Here is a 12540-nt window from a genome sequence, read left to right as displayed (position 1 = left end):
TGATAAGCAGTTTTATAATTGAGTAACAGTGGAGCAAAGGAGAGTGATGACGGGGGAGTTAGATCTGAACATTGTAGAATACATGCAAAACCTGACAGTGCTTGTGGAAGACCTCACCTCCTGGCAGTATGTCGGTGAGAAACAGGATGGACCAAGGATAGACCCTTGAGGGACAACGACGACATTGATTTCAGGCAGGAGTGGAGATGGAGTGGGATTTTCCAATGACGGTGAGGTCAAACATTCGTTTTAAACAGAATGGGTGAGAAGGACATAACTAGAAAAGAGAAGCATACAGAACAAGTAACAATATCTGCGAATTGGCATGGGTGGGGGAAAGAGCGAGAGAGCGAATATTTGGAGTTTAAGAGAATAGGAAAAAGGGCTAGGATAAGTTCTGATAAGGCTTGACATGAGACTGGACAAAGATGCAAGTTTAAGCCTAAAACGAGGAGCAACGTGTCAGGCAATTTGGTTTGGTGGGCTCGTGGAAGAGAGGGAAGCAGCAGAGGCAGTTGATTGGATTGTCTCAATCTTAGTGACATAGAAACTCCATGTGTCTCCCTCACTTGCTGTTGCAGGGGAGGATGGAGGAGATAGGATGATGGCCAGCGTTTTGCAAAGAAACAAAGCCTGCATTGGTGATATTAACTTTTATCTACGATATTAAAATGTACAACAGAAGTCTGGGTCGAATCCCATCACAGCAAATGGTGGAATTTGAATTCAATTTAAAAAAAGACTGGAATTTAGTATCAGCTGGTTGCCATGGAACCACTGCTAATGGCAGAAAACAAAAACAAAAAAATCTAATGTCCTTCAGGGTAAGAAATTTGCCAACCAAGCCACTCAGTTGCAAAATATCAACAAAGGTATGAAGCTGGGTGGCCCACTTGGCATCTACCAAAGCACGAGGAAAGACACCTGCAGAATTCGTCCTATTGACCCCACAAACTCCTCTTTACTCATATCTGGGGGCTAGCAGCAAAACTTGGAGAGGTGACTCAAAGTCTAGACAAGAAACAGCGTCAGACTCATGGAAACTAACCTTACAGACAACAACACATCACCACTGTCCTCAGTGAGGGCCTGTCCCACGAGGAGGACAGACCCAGCAGACGTGGCAACACAGTGCTATTCTGACCGGATTATTTGTCCTGAGAGAACTTGACATCGACGCCTGGAAGTCTCATGACTCCTGCTCGTTACCACGTATCATCCTTCCTCGGTTGATAAATTGGCAGCAGTATTAGTGCTAGATTATTAATCCAGAGACCCAGATAGCATTCTGCGGACCTGGGTTCGAATCCTGCCATGGCAAATGGCGAAACTTGAATTAAGTAATTATCTGGAATTACGAGTCTAATGATGACCATGAAACCATTGCTGATTTTCAGGGAAGACTCATCTGGTTCATTTGCATCCTTTTGGGAAGGAAATCTGCCATCCTTACCTGGTCTGCAATACATGTGACTCCAATCCCACAGCAATGCGGTTGACTATTAACTGCCTTCTGGGCAATAAACACTGGTCCAGCTAGTGATTTTCATATCCCAAGAGTAAATTTTAATTGAAAAAAAAACTCCATGTTGAACAGCACTTGGAGGAAACACAGAGTGTGAACGGCACTGCTTGTACTCAATGCCCACCATCAGGAGTAGTTAGCAGCAGGATTACCAATCAAGCTGGTTGGATCCTCAAGGACAAAGCTGCCTGGCTGGGACTGCAGCAGCTGGTGCCACAACCAACAGGAGGGAAAAACATAGCTGGTCTCATTGTCACAAATTTCCCAGCTGCAGATGCATCTGTCCGTGACAGGATTGATAACAGCAACCAGCGCATAGTCCTGTGGAGACAAAGCCTCATCTTAAACTTGAGAATACCCCCATTGCATGATAACAAAATGTGAGGCTCGATGAACACAGCAGGGCCAGCAGCATCTCAGGAGCACAAAAGCTGACTTTTCGGGCCTAGACCCTTCATCAGAGGAGATGCTGCTGGCCCTGCTGTGTTCATCCAGCCTCACATTTTATTATCTTGGATTCTCCAGCGTCTGCAGTTCCCATTATCACTGATACAATACCCACCATTGCGTTGGGTGGCACAAACTTCGGCTGAAAGAGACAGACTTGGAACAGACACAGGAACTCAAAACCAGATATCTACGAGGCTTTGTGGGACATCAACAGCAGCAGAACTTAATCCAGCACAGTCTGTAACCTCGTGGCTCGGCATATCCTACAGTCAACCATTAGCATTGATCCCAGGGATCAACACTGGTTGAATGGATAGTATCGGAGGGCATGCCAAGAGCAGCACCAGGCTTACCTAAAAATAAAGGTGCCAACCTCAAAACTACCAAACAGGACTATCTGCATGCCAAATAGCATAAGCAGCAAGCGTTAGAGCTGAGCCACCCCTAACCAATAGATCAGATGTGAGCTCTGCAGTTCTGCCACACCCAGTCGAGAATGGTGATGGACAATTAAGCAACTCACTCGAGGAAGCATGCCAAAAATCCCCATCTTTACTGACAGAGGAGCCCAACCTATCCACACAAAAGATAAGACTGCAGCAAATTTCAGCCAAAAATGCCAATTGGATGATCCATCTCACCTTCTCCAGAGGTCCCCGACATCAGATGTGAGTTTTCATCCAATTTGATTCATTTCAAATAATATTAATAAATGACTGAAAGGTTACACACCCTGGCAACACTTTGGCAATAGTACAGATGACTAGTGCTCTAGAGGTGGCCAGCGCCAAGCCAAACTGTTTCAGTCCTGCTACAGCGCTGGCATCTATTGACAATTTGGAAAACTGCCCAGGTCTGTTCAGCACAAAAACACAGCAAATCGAACCCCACCAATTTCCCCTCAAGCAGTCTATTCTCTATCATCAGTAAAGTGATGGAAGGTGTTGTCAACAGCACTATTAAGCAGCACTTACTCAGCAGTAACCTGCTCAGTGATACGCAGTTTGGGCCACGGCGGGCACTCGGTTCCTGATCTTATTACAGACTTGATCCACATATTCACAAACAGCTGAATCCTGAGGTGAGGTGAGGGTAACGGCAGAGTCCTGCACAAAAACCACTTACTTCCACTTCAGTGGAAATGACCCGACAGTGACACCTTAGTTTCAGCTCATCTGCTGAGCCTCTCATCTATTCCTGTGTTACCTCTAGACTTAACTGTCCAAACTCACCGCCAGTCGGCCTCCCACATTCAACATCCCTGTAACCTCAAGAATACCTAAAATTCTGCTGCACACAAGTTCATTTGTACCAAGACCTGTTCACCATCACTGCTGTGCTCCCTGACCCACAAAGGCTCCTATTTATAAGCAACAATTTAAAATTCTCACCAGTGATTTAATTCCTGGCTGTGATGAGCCCTATCTCCCTGCACCAAACAACCTTCAAGACTTCGATAACTCATTTAGTTCCAGACTCCAACAATGCGTTTAATCATTGCTTCACTTTGGGAGGCTGTTTCTACAGTTGCCAGGCAACATGGTCTGGAATTCCCATGATAAACCTCTTAGGTTTGCTTTCCTTCTTTAAGATAGTCATGAAAACCTGCAAATTTAGTTACTTTTTGGTCACCTGACCTAATATGGCCTTACGATAAAAGTTTCTTGATAATATTTTTGTGAAATTATAACACATGATAATCAAATACAAATTGTTTGTTGATTTGGACATACACCGTTAGCTCTTCAGTATTGCTAGATGAATGATCTGTAACTTCTCAAATGACCGTATTGTGGGAGCACCTTCATCATACAAACTGCAGCAGGACACGAAGGTTAAACTTCTCAACAGGCAACAGGGCTTTGGCAACGATCGCTGGTATCTGTGGAAGGAGAAACAGTAAATGTTGCAGAAGTGCAAAATGAATGAAACAGAATAAAAATGCTGTCGAATTTGGTGGTCTGAAATGGAAGAAAAATGCACTCTCTTTCTGGGAATACATTGCCTGACAGTGAAAGATACCATTCAAAAAATAATCTGGTAAGGCAGCAGCACGTGGTCAGGGGGTGGGCAGCAGTGGAAAATTTATTTACAAAAAAGGTATAAGGAAGTAACAGTAATACACTACAGAGATCAAATGTATCCATCATTAGAGACTGAAGAGATTAAACACCGACAAAGGTGATCAGGGAGCACAGAAGTGACTAAGAGCAGTGCGAGCTGCTATTATCCCACACTCTGAGAAAGAAATCCAGAAGAAACAAACATTTCTCTTGGATAAGAGATAATAGGAACTGCAGATGCTGGAGAATCCAAGATAACAAGTTGTGGAACTGGATGAACACAGCAGGCCAAGGAGCACGAAAGCTGACGTTTCGGGCCTAGACCCTTCATCAGAAATGGGGGAGGGGAAAGAGGTTTCTGAACTAAATAGGGAGACAGGGGGAGACAGATCAAAGATGGAGAGAAAAGATATGTGGAGAGGAGACAGACAAGTCAAAGAGGCCAGCATGGAGCAGGTAAAGGTGAGTATCGGTGGGAAGTTGGGAGGTGATAGGTCAGTCCAGGGAGGTGGGATGAGGTTAGTAGGCAGGAAATGGGAGTGCCGCTTGAGGTGGGAGGGGGGAATAGGAGAGAGGAAGAACAGGCTAGGGAAGCAGAGGCAACCTGGGCTAGTTTTGAGATGCAGTTGGGGGAGGGGAGATTTTGAAGCTTGTGAAATCCACATTGACACCATTGGGCTGCAGGGTTCCCAGGCAGAATACGAGTTGCTGTTCCTGCAACCCTTGGGTGGCATCGTTGTGGCACTGCAGGTGGCCCAGGATAGGCATTTCGTCTGAGGAAACGGATGGGGAGTTGAAATGGTTCATGACTGGGAGGTGCAGTTGTTCATGGTGAACCGAGTGTAGGTGTTCTGCAAAGCGGTCCCCAAGCCTCCGCTTGGTTTCCCCAATGTAGAGGAGGCCACAACGGGTACAGGGGATGCAGTATACCACGTTAGCAGATGTGCAGGTGAACATCTGTTTGATGTAGAAAGTCTTCTTGGGGCCTGGGATGGGGGTGAGGGAGGAGGTGTGGGGGCAAGTGTAGCACTTCCTGCATTTGCAGGGAAGATTGCCAGGTGTGGTGGGGCTGGAGGGGAGTGTGGAGCGGGCAAGGGATTTACGGACAGTGTGGTCCCTCTGGAAAGCAGGCAAGGGTGGGGAGGGGTAAGTGTCTTTGGTGTTGGGGTCAGATTGCTGATGGCAGAAATGTCAGAGGATGATGTGTTGGTTCCAGTGATTGGTGGGGTGATACGTGAGGATGAGGGAGATTCTTTTTTGGTTGTTATTGCAGGGCGGTGTGCGAGTTCGGAGTTGTGGAAAAATGCAGGAGACATGGTCAAGGGCATTCTCGATCACTGCGGGAGGGGTGCGGGTGAAAAGAGGTGGGTGGTGGGGATTGCGGTCCTTGAAAAGGAACAACATCAGACGTACGGGAGTGGAATCCTGAGAGCAGATGCGGCGGAGGTGAAGGAATCGGGAAGAGGAGATGGCATTTTTTGAGGACAGTGGGTGGGAAGAGGTGTATTCTATGTAGCTGAGAGAGTCGTTGGGCTTGAAATGGATATTGGTTTCTAGGCAGTTGCCTAAGATGGAAACAGAGGTCCAGGAAGGTGAGAGAGGTGTGAAGAGATGGCTCAGGTGAACTTAAGCTTGGGGTGGTAGGTGTCGGTGAAGTGGACGAACTGTTCGCGCTCCTCGTGGCAGCATGAGGCAGTGCCGATACAGTAATCCATGTACCGGACGAAGAGGTGGGGTTCAGGGCCAGCGTATGTATGGAAGAGGGATTGTTCTGACAAAGTGGCAAGCATAGCTTGGGCCCATGCGTGTACCCATGGCCATCCCCTTTGTCTGTAGGAGGTGGGAGGAGTTGATAGAGAAGTTGTTGAGGGTGAGGACAAGTTCACCTAAGCGCATAAGGGGGGGTCAGTAGAGGGGACCTGGTCAGACCTGCAGGACAGGAAATAGTGCAGGGCTTTCAGGCCATCTGTATGGGGAAATGCAGGTGCGAATGTGGTATACTGCATCCGCTGTACCCGTTGTGGCCTCCTCTACATCGGGGAAACCAAGCAGAGGCTTGGGGATCACTTTACAGAACACCTACACTCAGTTCGCAATAAACAACTGCTCATCCCCACCTCCCTAACTTGTTCTTCCTCTCACCTATCCCCTCCTCCCTAGACTGACCTATCCCCTCCCTACATCCCCACCTACTCACCTTTACCTGCTCCATCCCCACCTCTTTAACTTGTCTGTCTCCTCTCCACCTACCTCCCCCTCTCTCCCTATTTATTTCAGTACCCCCTTCCCCTCCCCCATTTATGAAGGTTCTAGGCCCGAAAACGCCAGCTTTCCTGCCCCTCCGATGCTGCCTGTCCTGTTGTGGTCCTCCAGCCCCACACCTCGTTCTCTCACTTTCAGCCAGAGGCGGCTGCGCATGCGCCCAGCTTCACCCCGGCCCTTTCAAAGTTAAAGCTGCCGCGCATGCGCCCCGCGGGTCATCTCCCCCCCGACCACAATAAAGATGATGACGGTCATACGGGCCTATCGTCATCTGAGGCATTGATTTGTTTTCTGCAAACGTGAGCCTGGGAGTTTCAAATGTGTGTCTTCCGACGTACACTGACTGTTTGTAAAACTTCCAAACCCATACGAATATCACTTCCCTCCAGCTTTCTGCCGTTTTGCTTTCTTTACCCTGGCCTGCTCTTACCTCAATTGCACAAATCTTGGTCTCAGCGAAGGATCTAGGCCCGAAACGTCAGCTTTTCTGCTCCTCCGATGCTGCTTGACCGGCTGTATTTCTCCAGCATCTGCAGTTCCAGTTGTCTCAGCGACTCTGCACTGCTCTCGTGGATGATCAGAGATAATGGGAACTGCAGATGCTGGAGAATTCCAAGATAATAAAATGTGAGGCTGGATGAACACAGCAGGCCAAGCAGCATCTCAGGAGCACAAAACCTGACGTTTCGGGCCGAGACCCTTCCTCGTGGATGATCACGTGGTTTTCACTGATCCCGCCCTCTCTTCATTCCGATTGGGCGACATCCACCCGGTCATGCACGGCACGCCTGTGCTTCCATTGGTCGCGTACTGACATCAATCAGCCAGACTTCACTGTGAGCTGGAGCATGCGCAGAGCTTCGTGTTGGCATTGTGAGAAGCTCATGATCGTCGTCACAACGTTGCATTTTGAGACAAATGAGACTGAGAACTGGATGAGAAAGATTGTTACATTAGCAATCCTGGGGTTTTAATAAGTCGCTCTGAGGAAGGGGCACTGCACCCGAAACGTTAACTCTGTCTTTTTACCTTCACAGATTCTGCCAGACCTGCTGAGCTTTTCCAGCAACTTTGTTTTTGTTCCTGATTTACAACATCCGCAGTTCTTTTGTTATTTTTTAATCAGTCGCGATTGAAAAGGCTTCCGGCAGCTCAGAGCTAAAGATACTCTTGATACCGTTCTGTCAGCGAATAGAGAAATGGCGTTGAAATAAGGATAATAAATACAGGTCTAGCAGTCCTCAGGTAAGATGTAAAGAGAATAATTATGAACATGAAGAACATCACGTGGTTACGTAAGGTGAGTGTTGTTCATATGAACTGTGATTGGGCAGAGAGGGAGGTTAATCAAAAAAAGAACAAGCATAAAGGAGATTTCAAGAAAGATCTGTGCAATGGAAAGCAACAAGAATCAGAAGATAAAAGCCCAAGACAGAAGAAAAAGTTTGAAGACCGAGGCTGCAAAAACTGCAATAAGTTGTTTCACTGCTCCACTGCCTAGTTATTGATTTAAGCAGTATAATCCACATTCAACTGTAAATAGCTGTCTGAGTTTGTCACTGTAGTTTACTTCATAACAGATAAACTCCACATTTTGTCTCAATAAGGCTGACAGTTGGTTCACAAATTAGTTCTGCTGCCAAGTCCGTTCCTGTTTGAAAAGGGGTATAGATCACATTTAAATAGACAATGAAAAATGTCAATCCAGGCTGGGAGCAAAATTCTACTCCCTCGCCACTGACTCCATCCCTGCCCCTGGTAACTGGCAGGTAACACACTGGGCACATTCATGGTGCAATATTTCATCCCAAGATGAGCTTCCAAACATATTACTCACCCCCACACTCATTATAACAAAGCCCACATACAATTTCAACCTCAACAGCATCTCAGTTCATCTGCTGCTGAAACTCTCATCCATTCCTTTGCTACCTCTCGACTCAACTCCCCAAACACACTCCCGGCCGGCTTCTTAATACTACTTCCCTGAAATCTTGAAATGATCCAAAAATCTGCTGCCCGTGTGTTTATTCTCAGCGATTTTAACATCTTCAAGTTTTGCCATCCTGTGCTCACTGACATAAACATTTTCTGAGTGGCAAACCACCAAGGTTTTGAAATTCATATCCTTATTTTGAAATTTTGTCATCACACCTCGTTCCTTTGATAGTCCCTCCAGCTGCAAACCCCTCTGAGATATATCTGAAGAAGGTTCACTGGACACAAAACAATAATGTTGCTCTCTCTCCACAAGCACTGCCAGATAAGCTGAGTTTCTCATCAATTTCTGCTTGTGTTACTACTTTCAAGCATCTACTGTTTTTTTGCTTTTTCCTTCAAGACATTTGTTCTCCCTGACTTCCAACCTCCAGTAGATTTCTGGTTTTACCTCTCCCACCTTTTTCATGTTTTCAGTTTCCAAGGCCATAAGCTCTTGAATTTACTCCCTAAACATCCCTGGTTTTCAAAGTCCCTTTGTTTGTTCAGGATATTCCTTGAAACCTACTTCTTTGGCCAGTTTTGTGTCACTTGTCACAATAAGTGCCTGGTATCAAATATTGTTTTGTGACAACCTTGTGTAATGTGTCAGATCATTGGATTGAATCAAAAATGTGAAAACATTTAAATTGCTCTTTTGGAAAACATCACTGTTCCTTCACAATCATTTGGGAACTCCTTACCGAACATCATTGCAAGTGCAACTTCACTACATGGCTTGCACTGGTTCAGAAAGGCCAAACAACAAATTCTCCAGATGTAACTGAGGATTGGTAATAGTTACTGATACCTTTGGAGAGTGTTCCAAAGTTCATGTATCAGGATATGGTGAATGAATAGACAATAGACAATCGGTGCTGGAGCAGGCCATTCGGCCCTTCGAGCCAGCACCACCATTCATTACGATCATGGCTGATCATCCACAATCAGTATCCTGTTCCTGCCTTATCCCCGCAAGCCTTGATTCCACTATCTTTAAGAGCTCTATCTATCTCTTTCTTGAAAGTATGCAGAGAGTTGGCCTCCACTGCCTTCTGGGCAGTGCATTCCATATATCCACCGCTCTCTGGGTGAAGAAGTTTTTCCTCAACTCAGCTCTAAATGGCCTATCCCTTATTTTTAAACTGTGTCTTCTGGTTCTGGACTCACCTATCAGCAGAAACATGCTGTGGGGATCCAGGTACATGATTATTTGAAGTTTACATCCCATTTAGACAGTGGTTAAACAGTCTTTTGGCACGGCAGCCTTCATTGCTCAATTGTTTCAGTTTCAGAGTTGGGAAGTCATATTGAGGTCGCACAGGATGTTGATGAGACCTCTTCTGGAATACAATGTGCGGTTTCTGTCGCACAATTACAGGAGGCATATTATGAAGCTGGCGAGTGTTAAGAAGAAGTTTACCAGGATGTTGCCTGGTATGGAAGCTTTGATTTATAAAGGAAGGTCGGATAGACATTGACTTTTCTCGCTGGTGCTTAGGAGGTTGAGAGGCGGCCTGTTAGAAGTTCATAAAATAATGAGACATGTAGATAGTATGAATTGTGGTTGTCATTTCCCAAGGATGGGAGATTTCAAGACTAGGGGATTTTTTAAGTTGCGAGGAGATAATTTAATAAAAACGGATATGTGAGGCAGAACTTTGCAATGACTGTGAATAAAACAATGGCAAGTTCCAGCAGAGAAACAGGTGGCAAAGAAACAGGTGACAGTGAAGCAGGCATGTGAGGATAAGTGTGTTTCGCTTGCCAGTGACATTCACCGCTTCACAAAGTGGGGAACATTGAAGTGCAGCAGTGACGGTGATTATTTTGCTGGATATTCACCTTGCAAATGGTTTTTCCGCCAGTATCCCTGATTACATCACAAGTTGACGGGATGAAAGCTGCAGCAAGACGTGTGGAGCCAATAGAGTAATTGATACGGCATCTGAATTTGAATTGGAAGATTGGAATATTGTATCCTCTCTCGCTCGAGTGAAGTTGACAGCTTTTCTACCCTTGCAAATTGACAGACGCTTCCGAAGAGGAATGTCTGCCCAGCGCTGTTTTTGTCAGGTTCCCAGCAGTGGAAGTGATTGGATCGCTGGGTTTTGGAAATTGAAAATTGAAATTGAAAGGTAAATGAGTAACATGAGTGTGGGGCTACTTCAGCTCACTGTCTATTTCATATCCCACCTCATGGCAACGGTACCCATTGTCAGGAGAAACCGCTTGTGTTCCACATAAAGCTGCCTTTTGTGGGGAAACCTTGTGTACAGCGGGAGAAGCGGGTAGAACAGTGTGTGTATAATATTACAAAGACTGACACTGAGACACGTATTAAACAGTAAAGTTAACAAGTAAAGTTGTAAACTTGCTCACCCAGCTGGCTTGTTTTCATTCAGACTTTTCGTCACCATGCGAGGTAACATCATGAGTGAGACTTCCGAAGAAGCGATGTTGTTCTCCTCCACTTTGAATTTATACTGCCCGGTCTGTTCCGGCAACTTCTGTCATTGTGCATTCTGTTCTGTATGGGTTGCATATGGTGTCCAATTCTATATGTTTGCCGACTGCATTATGGATTGAGAACCATGCCTCTGGGAATTCCCATGTGTGTCTGTGTTTGGATTGCACTTCTACGGTTATGTTGTCCCAGTTAAACTGTTGGCCTTCATTATCCGGGTGTACTGATATTAGAGAAAGTTTGTCATGTCATTTTGCTGCCAGCTGATGTTCACGCATACTGATGGGTAGTTTCCTTTCTGTCTGTCTGATATATTGTTTGTGGCAATCGTTGCACGGTATTTTGTAAACAATGTCAGTTCTGCATGTCGTGGGTATGGTGTCTTTAATCCTTGAGAATGTTTGTCGTAGCATGGCTTTGGCCTTGTGTGCTACCGTAATTCCTAGTGGTCATAGAAGTTGTCAGTTCTGATATGTTCTTGATGTGTGGCAGTGTGTCCAGTGTGTTAGGGCATAATGTGTCCTCTTCGTGCTGCTGTTTAGTCAGCACCTGCAGATGAAATTGCAGGGATAGCCATTGAAAGGGAAGATTTTGTATTGGTGTTCTTCCTCTTTCTGCATAGTTCTTGGTCATTGCAATGAGTGGTGGCCCGTTTAAATAGTGTCCTGACACAGGTTAGTTTGTGCACCACTGACCTGAGTTAGTTGCCAAATTAAAAGTGTCCGAGCCCCTCGAGGCACTGACCCGAGTTGTGATGTGCAAAGGACAAAACACAAAGGAGGATCCTTGTGTGATTGATCCAATGTGATCTATATACCAGGGTAAACAGTGAAGACTAGTCTTCAGCACCCACATTGAGCCTGGCTCCACTTGGCCTCCAGTCACCTCTCACAAACTACCATTGCCCTTCACTTTTCCTGACCTCCCCTCTGTTCTTGTTTTCAACTGATTGCGCATCAGGCAGTTTCAGCTGGCATTGCTGCTGTGGAATTGTAACATGGAGTGAATCGATTTTGACTGACCAGTGACGTAATTCTGCTTCTAAAGATCAGTCAATATTTCGTTTTTATTACTGTAAATGATAACCATTAACAGGCTATGACAGTGAAGGCACTGAATTGTAATCACTGGACTAGCAGGAAAGCTCTGTTTATGTCACTCAGGACACTATCTGATTCAGCCTTGCATTCTCCCGTCCTTCTGCATGTGATGCCGCTCTGCTGTGTTTTGGTTTTGTTACGTCTTGATTATAATCATCTCCAGTTATCTAATATTTTGTCATTTCTAATACATGAGTCTCTCTTCCTGCACCTGCATTTCTGGCTCCATAGCTCAGTGGTTAGAGCACTGGTCTTGTAAATCAGGCGCCGTGAGTTCAAGTCTCAGTGGGGCCTTTGGTAATTTTTCTACATCTTCTGCTTCCAAGATCGAAAGGTGCCCTGAAAAGATTATCTGAAATTATGACTATATCATTTCCTCCACAGGCCAGAAATGTCCCTGAAATTCCACATTCCTGTTTGCCCTTCCACGTGTTTGAGGCGGACCATTCGGAATGGCAGGAAGCAGCTGGTGCGAGTGATGTTTGGTCGGAAGATCGAGGTGAAGCAGTATAAACTGCAGAGTGGCAGATGAACAACGCGGGAGGAGCACAAATCCGGGGCAGCCACCGAATGCTCCCTTTTGTTGCTGTAAACAGGTTCCTGGTTACAAAGAGAACACTCACTCTGAATCGGCCAGAATCAGCCCAGTGAGAGTTTCCTTCAGTCTAAAAGGACAATGACAGCACATACAAAGGA

At 45.8% G+C, this 12540-nt stretch overlaps 1 non-coding gene across 1 annotated transcript; it reads left to right on the top strand.

The window, feature by feature from the left end:
- Positions 1-12065: 12065 nt before the first annotated feature.
- On the top strand, positions 12066-12138 carry trnat-ugu (transfer RNA threonine (anticodon UGU)). The gene has a single exon. It is a non-coding gene; the product is annotated as a tRNA-Thr (tRNA).
- The last annotated feature ends 402 nt before the right edge of the window (positions 12139-12540 follow it).

The sequence above is a fragment of the Stegostoma tigrinum genome, unplaced genomic scaffold, assembly GCF_030684315.1.
Source record: "Stegostoma tigrinum isolate sSteTig4 unplaced genomic scaffold, sSteTig4.hap1 scaffold_57, whole genome shotgun sequence".
NCBI lineage: Eukaryota > Metazoa > Chordata > Chondrichthyes > Orectolobiformes > Stegostomatidae > Stegostoma > Stegostoma tigrinum.
Note: the sequence above shows the minus strand (reverse complement) of the source record. Positions and strands in the feature narration are given on the sequence as shown.